Raw genomic sequence first — 19,229 nt, 5'->3', positions numbered from 1 at the left:
TACACACAAACTTACAGTGAATTTTAGCAATGATAAATTAAAAAGGATATCTACTAAAGAGAAAATTAAAATTTGGCCTTATCCAAATACTTCCAATCTGAATCAAAAAATCATGTGCTGAACCCCAAACAGAGAGAATTCGAGGTTTAAAAATCTTTTCTTCTTCTGTCTCCACCCTGCAAATTTCAGTAAATAAAATAATTGGTGAACCAAAGATTCAGTGAACAAAAAATGCAGGGAAAAACAGAAACAGCAGAGATTAATCAAGCCAAGATGTTAACAAGGACAGAATCTCTTTCTGGCAAGGCTGACCTTTCCAATCCAGTACATTGTACTCGTCACTCCTGAAGCTTAAGACATCAGGGCAGCCAGACAAATAGCAAGAGCCCAGACCCCCAGGGTTCAAAAGCAATCAGGCAGAGAGCACACATTAAATACCTTCCCTTGCCTCAAAACCACCATTCATCTCCTGTTAGAAATGCACTGTTACTGAGAGGGCAGCATCATTTGGGGCTATGGATGCTACCGGTTTGATTTGGACCGATGTCTGGTTAAATCCCAAGGAAGGATTCAAGAGCCCATGAAGGTGTGGGTTCCATGGAGGAGGGATCACTCCAGGTAGTCACTTCACACTTAAAGATACCCCTGGAACCGCTATTGGATTTGGAGGTCAGGCAACCAGGCAGAACCCGAAGGACCCAAAGGACCCAGACACTCTAATACATCCCCTAGGAATTTTAGTTCTCTCTGTGCCACAGCCCATTTATCTAAGCATGTCTTTTGAAGGAGTCTTTTTTTGGCAGATTTCAGGATTTTTCATATAGACAATTAGGTCATCTACATATAGAGATATATCATTTCTTCATTTCCAATATGTATGCCTTTTATTTCCTTTTCTTGCTTTTTGCACTAGCTAGAATTTACAACACTATGCTAAATAAGAGTGGTGAGAGCTCATATCCTTGCCTTTTTCCCACGTTTAGGGGGAAAGCATACAGTCTTTCACTATTAACTTTGATGTTGGCTTTAGGATTTTGTAGATTCATTTTATCAAGCTGAGGAATTCCCCACTAGTACTGTTTTTTCTGAGAGGGCTTTTGTTAATTTAAAAAAATGTTGGGGCGCCTGGGTGGCGCAGTCAGTTAAGCGTCTGACTTCAGCCGGGTCACGATCTTGCGGTCCGTGAGTTCGAGCCCCACGTCAGGTTCTGGACTGATGGCTCAGAGCCTGGAGCCTGTTTCCAATTCTGTGTCTCCCGCTCTCTCTGCCCCTCCCCCGTTCATGCTCTCTCTCTGTCCCAAAAATAAATAAACGTTGAAAATAAATAAATAAATAAATAAATAAATAAATAAATAAAAAATAAAAAAATGTTGATTTGGGGGGCATCTGGGTGGCTCAGTCTGTTAAGCGTCTGAGTCTTGATTTGGGTTCAGGTCGTGGTCCCAGGATTGTGGGATCAAGCCCCACATCAGGCTCCATGCTGATCCTGCTTGGGATTCTCTCTCTCCCTCTGCCCCTCTCCCCTGCTTGCACACTCTAAAATTAAAAAAAAAAAAATTTTATGTTGAGGTTTTTTTTATTTGCATCTACTGATATGATCATGTGATTTGTCTTCATTAGCTTGTTAATATGGTGGATTACATTATATGATTTTCAAATGTTAAACCAGTCTTGAATAACTAGAATAAGCCCCATTTGGTTGTGGTGCATAACTGTTTTTATGGAATGCCAAATTCTCCTTCCAACATTCTATTAAAGACTTTTATGTCTATATTCATAGTGCAAATAGGTCCATAGTTTTCTTTTTCTTTTTTGCACAATCTTTGTCTGATTTTAGTATCAGGTATATTGGCTTCACAAAATAAATTGCAAGTGTTCCCTTCTCTTCTATTTTTGAAAAGATTTGTAGAATTGGCATTAATTCTTTAAACACTTGTTAGTATTCTCTAGTGAAAACTTCTGGATCTGGAGATTTATTTTAGGAGGTTATTAATTATGAATTAAAATTCCTGAATAGTTATAGGGACCTTCATATTGGGCCTTGTCTATTTCATATTGGGTGAGTTGTGGTAGTCTGTATTTTTCAAGGAATTGGTCTATTTCACCTAAATTGTCAAATGTATGTATGTAGACTTGTTATTAGTCCTTTATTATCCTTTTAATTTTTGCAGGACCTTTAGTAATATTTCTTGTTTCAGGGCACCTGGGTGGCTCAGTCAGTTAAGCATACCAACTCTTGATTTTGGCTCAGGTCATGATCTCACAATTCGTGAGATCGAGCCCCACATCTGGCTCTGCGCTGACAGCATGGAGCCTGCTTAGGATTCTCTCTTTCCCTCTCTCTGCCTCTCCCCTGCTCACTCTCTCCCTCTGTCTATATCTCTCAAAATAAATAAATACAATAAGTAAAATGTAAAAACTTAAAAAAATATTTTTGGTTTCATTCCTGCTCTTGGTAATTTGCATCTTCTGTTTTTTCTTTATTAATCTTGCTGGACATTTGTCAATTTTAACTTTTTGTTCCATTAGTTTTCTCTTCTTTTGTTTTTAATCTCATTGATTTCTCTATTCTTATCTTTGTTATCCACTCCCTATGCTTGCTTTGGACTTATTTTGCTTTTTTTCTGGGTTCATGAGGTTGAGAACTTATATTGTTGATTTGAGACTTTTCCTCTTTTTTTTTTCTTAGAATCATTGTTAGTATTTTATTTTAATTTTGTTTGTTTTTCATTTTATTTAAATCCAAGTTAGTTAACATATAGTGTAATAATGGTTTCAGGAGCAGAATTTAGTGATTCATCCCTTACATATAGCACCCAGTGCTCATCCCAACAAGTGCCTTCCTTAATGCCTATCATCCATTTAGCCAACATCCCCCCATCCAACACCCCTCCAGCAACCCTTAGTTTGTTCTCTGTATTCAAGAATCTCTTAAGGTTTGCCTCCCTCTCTGTTTGTGTCTTATTTTTCCTTCCCTTCCCCTATGTTCATCTCTTTTGTTTCTTAAATTCCACATGAGTGAAATCATTTGGTATCTTTCTCTGACTTATTTCCCTTAGCATAATACACTCTAGTTCCATCCATGTTGTTGCAAATGGCAAGATTTCATTCTTTTTTATCACCAAGTAATATTCCTTCATGTGTGTGTGTATATATACATATATATGTATACATATATATATGAAGATGTGGTATGCATATATATATATGTATACTTATATACATATAGATACACACACACACACACATCTTCTTCTTCTTTATCCTTTCATCAGTCAATGGACGTTTGGGCTCTTTCCATAACTTGGCTATTGTTGACAGTGCTGCTATAAACATTGGGGTGCATTTGCCCCTTCAAATTAGCATTTTTGTGTCCTTTGGATAAATACCCAGTAGTACAATTGCTGGGTGATAAGGTAGCTCTATTTTTAATTTTTTGAGATGCTTTTCCTCTTTTCTAATGAAAGAAAGCATTAAGTACTATAAATTTCCCTTTAAGTACTGTTTTAGCTATGCCCCACAAATTTTTATTATGTTCTATCTTCATTTTCATCAATTCAATTTCTTTTTACTTCAATATAATCTTTGACCCATGGATTACTTAGAATTGCACTGCTTAATTTCCAAATGCTTGAAAATTTTGCTGTCATTCCTCTGCTAATGATTTCTAGATAATTCCATTGTGTGTACAGAGCACATACTTATGACTTCTATTCTCTTAAATTTGTTGAGGTTTGTTTTATGGCCTAAAATATGTTCTATTTTGGTATATGTTCCATGGACACTTGGAAAGAATGTATATACTGCAGTGGTTGGGCAAAGCTTTCTATAAATGTCAATTAGATTTTCTTGGATGATGATGTTGAATTCTTCTATATTCTTGCTAATTTTTCTATTTAGTTATTCTATCAACATTGATAGAGGAGTCCTGAAATCTCCAACTATAATTGTGGATTTGACAATTTCTCCTTATAGTTCTATCAATTTTTACATCACACATTTTACAGCTCTATTGTCACATAGTGCATACCCTTTTAGGATTACTATCTTTTCTTGGGAGACTGACCTTTTGTAATTATATAATGTTCCTTTCTGATCCATATTTTCTTTTCTTTCTACTTTGTGACATGAGTATAGCCACTCCTGATTTATTTTGGTTAATGTCTGCATAATACATCTTTTTAATTTCAATGTTTCTATTTTATTATATTTGAAATGAGTTTCTTACAGACATCATATAGTTGGGCTGTTTTTTAATATACTCTGTCAATCTCTGACTTATAGTTGGTATATTTAAACCATTGACATTTAATGTAATTATTGATATGTTGTGGCTTAAAGCTGCCATTATATCTTTTGTTTCTCTTTGTTCTTCTTTTTCCATTTGTTTTCTTGACTGTCTTAAACATTTTTTAGTGTTATAGAGTTTTTTAGTGGTTGCTCAAGGTATTACATTATATATAGATAATTTATACCTCTACTGATACCATGGGGGCAGGGAGGTGGTCTCCTTACCACTGAGGAGTGATGAAAATCCTAACTCTCCACTAGGTCTCCTCTGACAGCACTCCAGCAAAGGGGTTTCCTTGTTAAAATGTGAAGAAGGTCAGAGTCTTTTCCAGTATGGGTTAAGGTAGGGCCATAGTTTTTCTGTGATGTTTGACTAGAGTAGAGCAATTATTATCTAAAACTTTTCTTCTTAAATAAATAATTAAGAATTTTCTGTCTTCCTAAACTGTCCCTCTCCTAGTCTTCTGGCTACAGACAGCAAGCTTCTACTGGAGATTTCTTTGTCTGCATTTGGTGTTTCTAGGTTACTGGCTTATCAAGCTCCAATTATGAGACTTACGAGACAAAAAGAAGACCCAGGGAATTTACCATTACGCTGTCCTTGAGTACTAAGGTTCCTAACTGTTCTGCCTTCTTCCTTCTACCTTTCATAATCTCCTTATGTGCATTTTCTATATACTGTCCAGGGTTTGTATTATATTTAATCAAAGAAATAGGGGAAAGTATGTCTATTCCATCTTCCCAGAAGTGCTAAGTGCTTCTTCCTTAGCTGTTTAATAAAGAACACTTAAAAGAACTGAAGGACTATTGGCATGGATGTTTTGAAAAGACAAAGCACCAGCTAGCCATTACACTGTCATATAAATATATTCATTATCAAATAAATATATTTATTGTTAGATAAATATATATTAGTTATCATAAAGTTTAAATTGAACCTTTATTTATTCTGATTATTATCAGAAAATTTGGTTTATCTTTAAGACAAAAAGGAGTTTTCTTGTAATGTGAAATGATTCATTTTAATAATTCAAAAGATTGATCAATTGTAATCTTGATAATATAAATGTTCTTATATGAAAGTACTTTTGTATCAGCTTGTTAATAAATCCTTTAATTTGTGGCAGGTTATAGATAAAGTTTTCAGATTACCTTCTGATAAAAATACAAGCATCTAATAGCAGATAGCAAGAAAGCAACCTGTTTTCTAGCTGGATGAAGCCCCAGCCTCTGTCTTCCTCAATGCTCTAACCATACCTTGTATTTTTTTTCCAGTAACATATGAATTCTAGAGGCAAAATTCAGTTAATCTCTCAATCAGCCTCAAGTGACCAGAATCTTCTAAATTGTAGGAACACAATTATTGTATTCAAGTCTCAGGTACCAACCCCATATGTGAGGGGGAAGGCTTCTGATACCCCTTTCATGCAAGAGTGGGAGAGTGTCTCCAAAATTTTTTAATCAATCGTTTCATGAAAATACCCATTAGCATCCCCCTACACATCACAGAGAATTCAACCATTGAGAAATAAAGGACAGGGGGAAGAAAGAAGTAGTGGACAAAGCATTTTACAGTTTTTCCAGAAGTGGAGCAGCTGGTAACTACCGTGTGTTATAGAGTCACTTCTTCAAGTCTCTTTGAGTTTCTGAAAGTCATATTAGGGTGGGATAAACACAGCATTCTTTACAAAGGCTGTTTTCAGGCTTTTTAAAAAACTTATATCCTGGTAGAAAATAGGGAAGGATTGTTAAAGCCCACTCATCTGCCTACCACGACCTAGTCCCCTCAAAATGTGGTTCTCAAAATGTGGACCCCATACCAGACTTACTACATCAGAATCTCTAGAATTAAGGTCCAGGACTAGCATATTTAACAAACTTGTAGTAGCTTGGGAGATCTCTGCCTTCGTACTTTGTGGAACATAGTTTGAAAATCACTGTGCTATGGTTAGATTAACAGCATAACACAGAGAGAAAATCAGATCTCTATGGGGAATACTAGGTGGAAACAGAAGCACAAAAGTCTCCAGGCATGGTAAACAATTAAAGGGCAGCCACCACAGGCGGTCCTGGGATCCAGAGCATGAGTGTCAGTCTTTAGGATGCCAAAGACGAAGCCCAGGCCAGGGTGATTTCTATTGTGTCTGCTTCACTGAGTCATAAGGCGAATGGTAATACAGTATAGGAAAAGGTAGGGGAAATTCCCTTTTTTATGAAATAAACTTTCTTAAAAAGAGTAATTTATTGAAACATTTTATATCTTACTTAAACATCTTACTATGGAAACATGACATTTAAAGAGAAATCTATTAGTCAACAAATGCTAATTAATGAAAGGTGCACTTTCTAAAGTTGACACCAATAGTTTAATTGATCAGCATCATCAGCTAGCATCAATCACTGAGGGTACTTGGGTAGCATTCCAATCAGAGAACAGAAGGAAAGGTTTTGGAGGAAGTGTGCTGCACAAAGTCAAATATATGTACAGTAAACAAACACCTATGCTGTCAAAAAGCAAAACAAAACAGTGTACCTATAGAGCCCTCGTAAGTCAAACCACGGGAAGCAGGCAATGTTAATGTTAACACTGCTTTTACATGAACTGTTTATGCTTTTAACGTTTTCCAGCTTCTCATATTGCTTTTCCTATAGGTAGGGATTTCACAATTTTGTGTGTAAAAGCATAGCAATATTGACTATACTTTCAGTGTCCTAAAAAGAAGCCAGAATGTCCAAGAAGGAATAAATTTTAAAATATTTATTTCCAAAGAATATATAGTGGCATAGGGGAAAGTTCTTTATAGAATGTTAATTTTTTTTAAAAAGCAGAGGTACAGAACTATATTTCAGTATAATGATCAGTTTGATCCAATTTTGCAAACATATGTGTATATATTTTTTATTTTTATTTTTTATTTTTTTATTTTTTGAAATTTATATCCAAGTTAGTTAGCATATAGTGCAATGGTAATTTCAGGAGTAGAATCCAATGATTCATTCTCTACATATAACGCCCTGTGTTCATCCCAACAAGTGCCATCCTCAATGTCCCTTGTCCATTTAGCCCATCCCCCCAACCCAAAACCCCTCCCTCAACCCTCAGTTGCTCCCTCTCTCTCTAAAAAAACAGTCCCTTATGTTTTGCCCCTTCCCTGTTTTTATATTATTTTTGCTTCCCTTCCCTTATGTTCATCTATTCTGTATCTTAAATTCCACATATGAGTGAAGTCATATGATACATGTCTTTCTCTGACTAACTGAAAAAAAGACTCATGGATGAAATAAATGTGCCAATACATTTATTTCAACTTTGGGTGTTAAGGGTATATTATTTTCTACTTTATATTTTTTTGTTTCAAAATTGTCTATAATAAATGTCTATTCATTCTATTAGAAAAAAAGGTTGTCTTTTTCTAAGTGACCAAGCTTCCATTCTCTTGAAATAATTCTACAATCTTGTCTACTTATTCATGTCCTTTTTAGCAATAAAACCATTCCCAACCACCACATATCCTTAAAGCACAAAGACATTGACCCCAAATTTGAACACAAATCATTGAAGCTCTAAAATTCTAGATCTCTCCATATTCCATGTATTGGCACATTTATTTCATCCATAAAGAAGATATAGGGGGGCACCTGGGTGGCTCAGTCAGTTAAGCTTCCAACTTTGGCTCAGTTCATGATCTCACAGTTCATGAGTTTGGGCCCCACATGCGGCTCTGTGCTGACAAATCAGAGCCTGGAGCCTACTTCAGATTCTGTGTCTCCCTCTCTCTCTGTTCCGCCCCAGTTCACACTGTGTCTGTCTGTCTGTCTCTCTCTCTCAAAAATCAATAAAAACATTAAAACAAAAAAGAAGATATAGGATAATAAGTAATTTTACCAGATCCTGGTTTGTCTGCCATTTTACCATTCACATTCTGCTGTACTTACATTAGGCTTTATAAAGGATATGTCAAATACTAACAACTGAGACTTCACCTGTTGGAGAGGCATGGCTTGAGGATATAAATCATATATACCTCCTGTTCCTAATATAAGGAAGAAGATTGGCATATGTCATTGGAGACAACATAACAGACAGCTGCTTCTGTGATGCCACCTTTTGCATTAGTCAAAATATTGCTTAGGAAATACTTGTCAGGATAAGACAAGGTTATATATACCGTTACCCACAGGACTGAGGACAGTCACCAAACATATGTGTACAAGACAAAAAAAATTTGCTACATAATATCTTCATTCTTGAGTTACTCCAGTGGCATATATAGCAAAGAGAGGGTTTGAGATTCAAGAGGGAAAATAGAAAAGGAATTCAAGCTCCAGAGTTGCTCTATAAGAGAGATTAGTGGGTACGAGTCTCATTGGTACAAGGAGAGGCACATTATGAAACTATAGTTGAACAATTATGGGTCCCAATTATCCCACTTACTACCTTTGTAAACACTGATGAATCACACAACATCTTTGCTCCTCATTTTCCTCATTTGTGAAAGAAGAATTAAAATATTCAAATGGATAAGATGATTAAGAGAATCACAGGAAGAAATATATGCAAATTATTTGGGTCGTAAGTGTTTGGGTTCCCTACACTTACTAAATGTCCATCAACTGACGAATGGATAAAGAAGTTGTGGTTTATATACACAATGGAATACCACTTGGCAATGAGAAAGAATGAAATATGGTCTTTTGTAGCAACATGGATAGAACTGGAGTGTTATGCTAAATGAAATAAGTCATACAGAGAAAGACAGATACCATATGTTTTCACTCTTACGTGGATCCTGAGAAACTTAACAGAAGGCCATGGGGGAGGGGAAGGTAAAAAAAAAAGTTAGAGAGGGAGAGAGCCAAACCATAAGAGACTCTTAAAAACTGAGAATAAACTGAGGGTTGATGGGGGGTGGGAGGTAGGGAAGGGTGGGTGATGGGCACTGAGGAGGGCGCCTGTTGGGATGAGCACTGGGTGGTGTATGGAAACCAATGTGACAATAAATTTAATATTAAAAATAAATAAATAAATGAAAACAATTTGAAAAATAAAAAATATTCAAATGGATAGATGATTAAGAGAATCACATGAAGAAATACATGCAAATTATTTGGGTCATAAGTGTTTGGGTTGCCTAGCAAGTTCCCATTCATCTGTGGTCATCTGTGAGGAAGAAATTTAGGCATTTGGTTGGTGTCAGGGATTGGGTTCCATGAGATAAAGGTCAGAGGTTGCTACCCAAGGCCGCACAGTAGCCTCACAGCAAAAAGAGCAAAAGTCAAGCCTGAATCTTTTAACACTATTTTTTTCCCAACTATGGGTCACAACCTATTAGTGGGATGCACATCAATTTACTGTGCTGTGATTAGCAGTTTTTTAAGTGAAATGGAATCGACTACATTAGAGTTCATCTAATGTGATAAGGGTTAGTTTCATTAAACTCTTGGTTTGGTTTCATATATATGTATATGTTAATGTATGTATGTTGGATTGTGATGTGAAAATATATATTACTGAGGGTCAAGGTCAAACAACTTTGAAAAACACTTCTTTAAAAAAGCCAAGTTTCAAAATCTCAGCCCAAAGGTTCACATCACAGTGATTCAGCGTTTGAAGGAATCAGGATGGGAACTGATTAGGAACAGTATGAGGGCAGAATCTCTAGTGATTGCTGGAACAGGTTTGGGGTATCCATACTCCCTATATCTATGAATAGTATGTAGTGAGCCAGGCTGACTTATCACAGGCATAGAAGACCCTAAATACTAGAAAGATCTGGTTCCCAGTATGCTGGGGGTTAGCAGTTTCCTTCATATTCTCCAGGGAAATCACTGATCCTCTCTACTAGGGTACCTTGGGTTTTGTTCACCTGCTCTGTGGAACTCCTCATCTGGGACTTGTTTTCTTACCTCCCTTCTGCCATACACACCTTTTAGGACTGAGCCTTGTTCTCATTCTTCCCCACCTCACCTCACTCAGAGTTCTGTGGACTCGACAGCACCTTGTTCTATTCCATGACCAGTCCCCACACTGCCCCTCCCCATTACATCCCATCATTGGGCCCAAAATGGAATTGATTTCCCACAACTCAACTCAGAATCAGAACAGATGAAATCTCTCTCCAACATGAAAACCTTTCAATATTTACCACATCTTTAAATTTGATTAGCTTATCTTGTGTGTCTTCACCTAATCACCAGAACAGACCATAGAGATGGAGCATGACCAGAAACCTCCTACCTGGAGCACCAGTCACAGATTACTGCTCCAACAGCAAACAGAAGTCTCTTTGTTTATAGTACTTCCCAGCTTATCTCTGCCCACAAGGATCTCATGCACAATTGTCAAGGGTCCCACTGAGGTTCTGATAGCCAATATCTACCAGTGTCCTATAGAAAATTATCTTGATGCCATTTCAGGCTACCAAAAATGCCAAAAATACTATGAGGAAGTCGTGGAATGGTTTGTTAAAAATCCATTTATAACACACAGAGAGAAAGAAGAGAAAAGTGATCAGGGTAATTTAACACATTTAGATAGGGTACAGATAGGGTAGAAGAGCCTCACTGCTTGAATTCTGGGTTAGCAATGTTCATTTGTCTTCTCTCTCTCTCTCTCCCTCTCTCTCCCTCTGTTAATAGAAAGGAATGCCCACATCCACATCCCCACCCCAGCCTAGAAAAGAAGAGATGAAGGGGAAAAGCTTCCCTCACAACTATGCTGGAGAGAGGAGGAGAAAGCCAACAATTAAGTAATTTCAACAGTCTGGAATTACTTTTATATTGCATGTTGTGTACATATCCTCCATTAATTTTCACAATCTTGAATTTCCTTATTTCCATCTGGTATTATTTATCTTATTTTATTCTAGATTCCTTCAGAATTCAGACACACTAAGGTGTTGAGAAACAACTTTCCTCAAGCTTAGTGGCCAGCTTTCATTCATTGTGTGAAAATTAACACACCAGAATCCCCGTTCCTCCCAGAATCACACCATTCCCATAATCTCAGTGGCCTTGGGCTTTTCCTTCTAGGCTTCCCTGCTAATGGGCCTGTTGGGCTGCCTAGGACTAGGCTTCTGGGTCTTCTAGCACCTTAGTGCCATTTACAGTGTTCTATCCCCACTCCTGCTGTCTTAAGATATGCCTTTGCTTCTTCCAGGACAGCCACTTGCTACTGCCAGCAATTTACCAGTAACTAGCAGCAATTAGCAGCAGCCTGAGTTAACATACTTTAGAAGCAACTCAGCAAACTCAGACGGAGAAATCTCAGAATTTTGGAGAATGGCTGACCTTTCCCCATCCTCCAGCTGCAGAGAGAAGCCTTATACCTATCTCCTCAGCATTCTAAAGAGACTGCTAATGTACACTAGATCTTGTAAACTCACAAGGAGCCATTCATTTTTTGGGTCTGCAACATATCTTTCCGGAGCCCCCCTCCATGAAACATGGGCTTAGGCCATGCCAGATGGCAAGTGACTAGCTTCATGCTATCCTCAGTGATGAAGGTTCAGAATTCATTCACCTTGAGCTTCTTCCACCAATAAATGGTACCAAAGGACTTCACAGGGGCAATGTTCAGAGGTGGCTCATGAAAAAGAATCGTAATACCCTCATTATTCCATCCAAGACATAGATGGGCTGTGCCCACCATCCAGTACCCAGAAATCAAACTCTGCTGAAAAACAAGACATGGGCATTAGTGTGGAACTGCTCGTCATCTCCTGGAGAAAACCAATCAGCAATCTATCTACGTATTATTAAAAACAAACAATTATTGAGCCTCTCCTATATTCCAGACACAGTGCAGACACTGGTATTCAGACCAAAGAGTTCACAGGTTGGAAGGAGAGAGAATGAGAGATCTAAGTAGACAGTTACTACAGGAAGCACTGGGTTCTGGAGAAGCTTATAAGAGGACATCGGAAAAGGCTTCCTGAGAAGCTGATGCTCAAACCGAGCCTTAAAGAACAAACAGGAGTCAGCAGGGCAGAGACAGCAGAGGGCACATCATGTGCAGATGGTCTGAGATAATGAGAAAACCTGGGACACTTGGGGAGCTGTACTTTTAGTTCAGCCAGTAGGTCAGGGAATGAGATAGGCATGATGTGGCAAGAGGTGAGACTGCAGAAGAAGAGTCAATGGAGGCAAAAGTCTAGAGGTTCTTGGTGAATTCCAAGGTTCTCCCAATCACAATCTCTATTTTCTTAAAAAAGAGTCATGAAAGAATGGAATTCTAGGCATAGAAGAGAAGTGGGATATCAACTAAGGTCACCTATTTTATACACAAGTAAGCTAAGGCCCACAGTGGTCAAATGAGGATAAGAGGCAGCACACTGAGATGATGGGATGATAGCAGTTCACATATGTATAACATCTTACAGTCCACCAAGCTCTTTTACTTATCACATATCAAAGATGGAGGGAAATGTGCACAAGTTAAAAGACCTAAGTTGTCAGCATGCCTCAATCACTGCCTGGGACAAGCGATCCTCAGTAAGTCCTTTTATGGCTCTGGATCTCATTTTCACATCTACTGGATGAAGAGGCTGGATCAGTAATGCTTTTTCCAGTTCTAACACCCCATGTTTCTAAAAGCTGGTACCACCACATCTTTACTGCCATATTAGAAAAAAATAACTTCTCCTACAAAGGCCTAGAGTTATAATTTTCTGAAGGTTTCAAGATGGATCTAACCCGTATTTCTAATAATAATCCATTTCCTGCTTAAATCAGCTGGTCACAAATAATCTCACATCACCCTTATTAAAAATATCTCCAATTAAACCAAGAAACAAGTTGCCTCCATAAACTCTGGAAATCCATCTGAAACCAAAAGAGCCATTATTGCACTCCACACTGAAAGTGTTTCCTTGCAAACAAAGTGCCCAAAATTGTAGCTTTCTTTCTTTTTTAGTTTAAATTTAGGCACTGAAAACCCACAGGGACATTCTATAATAAAGAAATGAATATATCGCACCTTCTGCCTTTCTCATCATCTATTATTAAAGACATTTGCAGGAGAGCAGGCTCACATTGCTTACGAATCCATCCAGGCCTGCTGCTAATTCTCATTATGAGGTAAGGAGCACAATCTGAGAGGTCCTTCGTCTTTTGGAGAGTGAAACAATGTAGCTGTCAACGCAAAGATTGAAGACGCAGGTGGGCACGACTCAGCTGGAGCAAAAGGATGCAACAGTGACCATGTTTCATGCAATGACCTGAAAATCAAGAGAAGAGAAAAAAAACACAAATGTAATTTGCTAAGTTTCTCGGCAATGGTTTTAAAATTAGAGTTCTGTGCTTCAAGGCACTGTGCTCTAGTGTGGGATCAAACATGGAAAAGCTCAGCCTGTCCTCAAGGAGTTTACAAGGAACAGGAGATGAAAAATGAAAAGTAGAAGGCAGCAAGAGATGGTATCATGAGATCAGAAGGTGAGTTCAGAGAGGAGAGAAATCATATCCTGGCCGATCAGTGAGGTTGCAACCATCTGGGGCAGGGCAGGGCTGTGGCAGGAGGTAAGTGCCACATCTGCCCTCCAGGCCGTCTGAGCCACCCTCCTCTCCTCTCACCCTGCACTCGAACTTCACTTCACAATTTCCTCCATGGCATCATCTGGATTTCCTTCTTTCCTTCCTCTCCTTCTTTCACCTGTTCATTCTGTATCTCCTCCGCTAGAATGCAAGTTCCATGAAAGCAGAACTTTGCCTCGTTCTCTTCAGTGCCTAGAATAGTGACTGGCATGTAACAGGTACTCAATAAATGGTGGGAAGGTAAGGCAGGCATCCAGGAAATAAGGGGGGGGGGGGGAGGTAAGATACAATCCACAGAAATGAATCCATGTCCCTGCTCATCTTTACCTCACATCCTATTCACATTTTAAAGTTTGATGTAAATTACTTCCACTGAGAGATCTGCCCCTACTGCCTTTAGCGCACCCAAGTCTTAACTTGGCCCTAAATTCTTTTACAGTCCTGTGTCTGGCCATTCCCCACCACACATCCCACCAAACTGCACAATTGTTTGTACACGCCATGTCTTCGCCCCTGCTGTTCCCTTCACCTAGAATAGCATCCTTCTTGTACCTTTCTCTGCCAGATAAACTCCTACTCTTTCTTCAAAACACAATGTAGCAAGTTAGCAATATCTAACAAAATGTTAAATATGCACTCCTTTTGATCCATCTACCCACTTCAGTAAATGTATGCTTGAGGTTTTCCTGCACAGGGCAAACGTTAGCTCATCTAGAAAGTTCTTTCTGTACGCTGAGGCCAGGCCACAGGCTCGCCCATGTTTCAATAGCACAAAGAATACCCCTTTCATATATCGTTTATCCCACAAACGTGTAACTATTTGTTTACAACGTGTTCTCCTCATAGCAAACCTGAGCAGCTCATGAAATTTACATTCATATGGGTAGACAGACAAAAATGTAAGAAAGCAAATAAATACATAAATAGTACTTTCAGATAAAAGCTGAAAAAAGGTGGATAATGCAATCTCCAAATAAGGAATAAGAATCTCCCTTTTTACTTACTGTGCACTTGTTGTGTATCAATGGTTGACACATGTTTAAATCTAAATTCTCTTCTAAATGTCTGTACTATGCACTTTGATATTCTATAGTATGTTGCAGTCACACAGGTCCTGTCTGTTCAAGTGTGCTATCAGATTACAGCAGGCAAAAGCCAAATCCTATACGTCTTTTGCCTACCCCATGTCACCTAGCATAGGTAGAACAGCAGGATTTCAGTTACTACCTGGTTGGTCATAGAAATAAATTAAAGCACAGGTGCTACTGACAAGATCCATGAATAAAGAGATCAAACCCACGAATCCAAAAACGGAAAATGCTCACTGTTAATTTCACTAGAGATCTGTGCCTGGCCCCTGACTAGCTCATTAAAAAACAACAAAAAACACTGAGGCTGTGGATCAGTATAACTCTAATATGTAATCTGAATTTACTGTCTATAAAGTGAATTTGTGACATATAAGAATCTTTATTTTGAAGGAGTACAGAAACCTACAGGAGGTGAATCATGCATAGTCTCTGATTTCTATACCCTCTATTTTCTGTTTTATGGCAGCCTCATAAGGGAATAACTGCTACCATTAGAAGAGGAAGGAAAAGGAAGAGAATCGCACACATAATTAGTAAGAATGAACAGGCATGTCACAGATTGGGAGAAATTATCACAAAACATATATACATGGAGGGGCCCCTGGGTGCCTCAGTTGGTTGAGGGTCTGACTCTTGATATCAGCTCGGGACATAGCTCACAGTTTTTGAAATTGAGCCACATGTCAGGCTCCCACTGACATTCCTGCTGAGAGAATCCCTACTTGGGATTCTCTCTCTCTCTCTCTCTCTCTCTCTCTCTCTCTCCCTCCCTCCCTCCCTCTGCCCCTCTCCCCTGTTCATGCTCTCTCTCAAAATTAATAAATAAACTTAAAAGGACATATATATGGAATATTATTGCACATGTACAAGATGGGAAAAATTTTTAAAAATCTGACATTAAGAAATGTTTTCAAGAATGTGGCCCATTGGAAAAAATAAAAGAATGTGGCTCACTGGGAACTCTCATCCATTGCTGGTAGAAGTGCAAATATATCCAGCTACAGTTGATTCTCATTATCGGGAGTAGTTATGTTCTATAAAGTTGCCACAAACACTGAATTAGCAAATGGTGAACCCACTGCTCCTGGGGGAAGGAAAGGAATAGTTCCCTGCAAGTCTCTAGTCACAATGTTTTTGTCAACCAATCAATACATAAACTTGTTTTATGTGTGTTTCTGTTCAAAGACACCTTATTTAATATATATTGTTGATTCACCAACATTGAATTCATGGCTAATAGCACTATAACTAATGCCTAAAGGAAACATCTAAAACACATATTTTCTCTGTAAGGCATATTATAGCTTTCTTGTGCTTAGGAATACTAGACAGTACTTCAGCACTGCATACACTTGGGGGCCATTTTAAATGGTGAAATCAATGAAAAGCACAAAAATATGAAAAACTTGGCACTAACAGACATATAAAGGATACTTGTTTATAGTAAGAGGGCTGAAACAAGAAGGCAGTGTCACCTTATTTAGCCTCAGCTGGGAGTGTGCACACTGGCAACTCAAAATATTTTACCACCCTGCACCTGTCTGTAATTCACCATGAAAACAGCATGAGTATAGACTTTGGAGTTACAGATGAATTCTGTCAAGTAGGAGAAATCATAAATGCAGACTCTGCAAATAAGATAAACTGTACTTTGGAAAAGAGCATTTATAATAATTATTATAAATCAATTTAATTATGAGCATGCACTGTAACCCAGCAATTCCCTCCTAGATGTAAACATTATAGAAATCGTGTAAAGGCACCTGGGTGGCTCAGTCAGTTGGGCATCTGAGTTTGATTCAGGTCATGATCTCATAGTTCGTGGGTTCGAGCCCCGCATTGGGCTCTGTCTGTGCCGACAGCTCAGAAGCTGGAGCCTGCTTTGGATTCTGTGTCTCCCTCTCTCTCTCAGTCCCTCCCCTGCTCACTCTCTCTCTCCTCTTAAAGATAAATAAACATTAAATTTTTTTAATAAATTAAAATTAAAAAATAAAAGAAATCCTTGTATGTGTTCAGCAGAAGATATATACAGATTTATTTGTAATACATCATTCATAATAGACACAAACTGAAAGCAACCTAAATACCCATCCTTAGTAGAATGGGTAAATATATTGTAGAACAGTTACATAACTGCAATACCATACAGCAATTTTTTTTAAACTACAATTGCATGCAACAATACAAATGACTGTCACTAGTGTAGAATGAAAGATAACATGCAAATGTAGTGTAGAATGAAAGAATACTCACTGCATGATCCCATTTTATAAAACACAGAGTTTTTAATACTTCATTTTTTGTTGAAGAATACAAACAGGTGTGATTCTATAAAGAAAAGCCAAATGGGGCACCTGGGTGGCTTCAGTCGGTTAAGTGTCCACCTCTTCATTCGGCTCAGCTCATGATCTCATGGTTAGTGAGAAGGAGCCCACACTGAGCTTTTCACTGAGAGCATGAAGCCTCCTTGGGTTTCTTTCTCTCTCCCTCTCCCCATGTGTGTTCGCTTGCATGTGTGCACTCTCTTTCTCTCTCAAAATAAATTAAAAAGAAAAACATTTTTGGGGGTGCCTGCGTGGTTCAGTCAGTTAAGTGTCTGACTTCAGCTCAGGTTCTGAGTTGGAGCCTGGTGTCAGGCTCTGTGCTGACAGCTTGGAGCCTGGAGCCTGTGTCAGATTCTGTGTCTCTCTCTCTGCCCCTACCCCACTTACACGCACACACGGCGCTGTCTCTCAAAAATAAATAAACATTAAAAAAAATTCTCTCAAAAATAAATAAACATTAAAAATTTTTTTTAATTTTTTTAATGTTTATTTATTTTTGAGAGAGAGAAAGAAAGTGAGGGCCAGGGAGGGGTAGAGAGAGACACACACACAGAATCCGAAGCAGGCTCCAGGCTCTGAGCTGTCAGTACAGAGCCTGACATGGGGCTTGAACTCATGAGCCACAAGATCATGACCTGAGCCAAAGGCAGACGCTTAACCGACTGAGCCACCCAGGCACCCCATAACATTAAAAAAATCTTTTAAACACATTTTTAAAAAGGCAAAACTACTACAATTATTTGAACTATGCACATAGGTTTATATACATTGTTCTGCGTATATGGTATACTTTATAATAAAAAGAAAATTTTAATGTTTTTTAGAAGGGTCAGAATGCTCCCCAAGTAAGATTTCTATATGAAATGGGCAAAGGAAGGCAAGCAAGACCTATCTGCAAAGAGGCTTTTTAGCTTTTCCCAATGATTACCACTTTAATAAGAGCATACATCAATTCATTTGCTTTTTCTTAATATTATATTTGAGTTGGAGGGCTTTATTTATCTCACAATTAAATAAGCAAAAGCTGTAATGAATACAATGTATTTACACCCATCCATGAAATGGAAGTAACCAAATGAGATTATATTGGTCAATCCAGTAACTAATACTGAGTTTTTTGGTTTAAACTAGCAGATGGGAATCATGAAGTTAGACAAAACCATATCTGAGCCACAAAAGTTAATGCATAAAATTGTATCTGGTAGAAGTATCTAGAACCTTCTACATAGAAGTATACTCGTGAGATCTCTAAGCACCTTGGAGAACAAATACAAAAAGTTGAATTGTCTACACAACATCAAAGCCACAAAGTGTAAAACAAAACAATCGTCACAGTAACCAACTTTTCTATAGGATGTATAACTTCTTTTTTGATCATGACATTCAGCGGATTCACCTTTCATCTATTAATCCAGAGTCCATCACTTGCCCTACACAGATGAGTGACCTTGAATTAATCATGTAACTTCTCAGGTGTCTAGTTTTCTCATCTTCAGTACATAGGGTGTGGGCCAGCAATCTCTAAATTGCTTTCCAGTACTAACACTGAAACTTGGAATGAAATGTTTTTATTTTGGTTTTTTTTTAGGGTTTTTTTTAATGTTTATTTTTTAGAGAGAGACAGAGCATGAGCAGGGGACTGGCAGAGATACAGGGAGACACAGAGCCAGACGCAGGCTCCAGGCTCTGAGCTGTCAGCACACAGCCCGACACAGGGCTTGAACCCAGGAACTAAGAGATCATGATGTGAGCTGAAGTGGAATGCGTAACTGACTGAGCCACCCAGGCGCCCCTCGAGTGAAATGTTTTTAAAGGAGAATCCTTCACCTTAATGCTCAACCTGCGTTGACCTGCATTTAAATGATAAATGACCTGACAACCAAAGAAAATAATATAATCAAAAGGCAATCGGGGGCACCTGGGTGTCAGTGGGTTAAGCTTGTGACTCTTGATTTCAGATCAGATCTTGATCTCAGGTTGTCAGTTCAAGCCC

General features: G+C 38.3%; 1 protein-coding gene across 2 annotated transcripts in view; it reads right to left on the bottom strand.

Moving 5' to 3' along the window:
* Positions 1-19,229, bottom strand: part of CRH (corticotropin releasing hormone) — a 189,886-nt gene that overhangs the window by 114,689 nt on the left and 55,968 nt on the right. Inside the window, exon 2 of one of the 2 annotated variants that reach the window (XM_032591932.1) lies at positions 13,268-13,508. The gene's annotated coding sequence lies outside the window, so the exon portion shown is untranslated. The remainder of the gene's footprint in view (positions 1-13,267; positions 13,509-19,229) is intronic. The other variant, XM_032591933.1, reaches the window with a different exon arrangement.

This window comes from Lynx canadensis, chromosome F2 (assembly GCF_007474595.2).
Source record: "Lynx canadensis isolate LIC74 chromosome F2, mLynCan4.pri.v2, whole genome shotgun sequence".
In the NCBI taxonomy this organism is placed as follows: domain Eukaryota; kingdom Metazoa; phylum Chordata; class Mammalia; order Carnivora; family Felidae; genus Lynx; species Lynx canadensis.
Note: the sequence above shows the minus strand (reverse complement) of the source record. Positions and strands in the feature narration are given on the sequence as shown.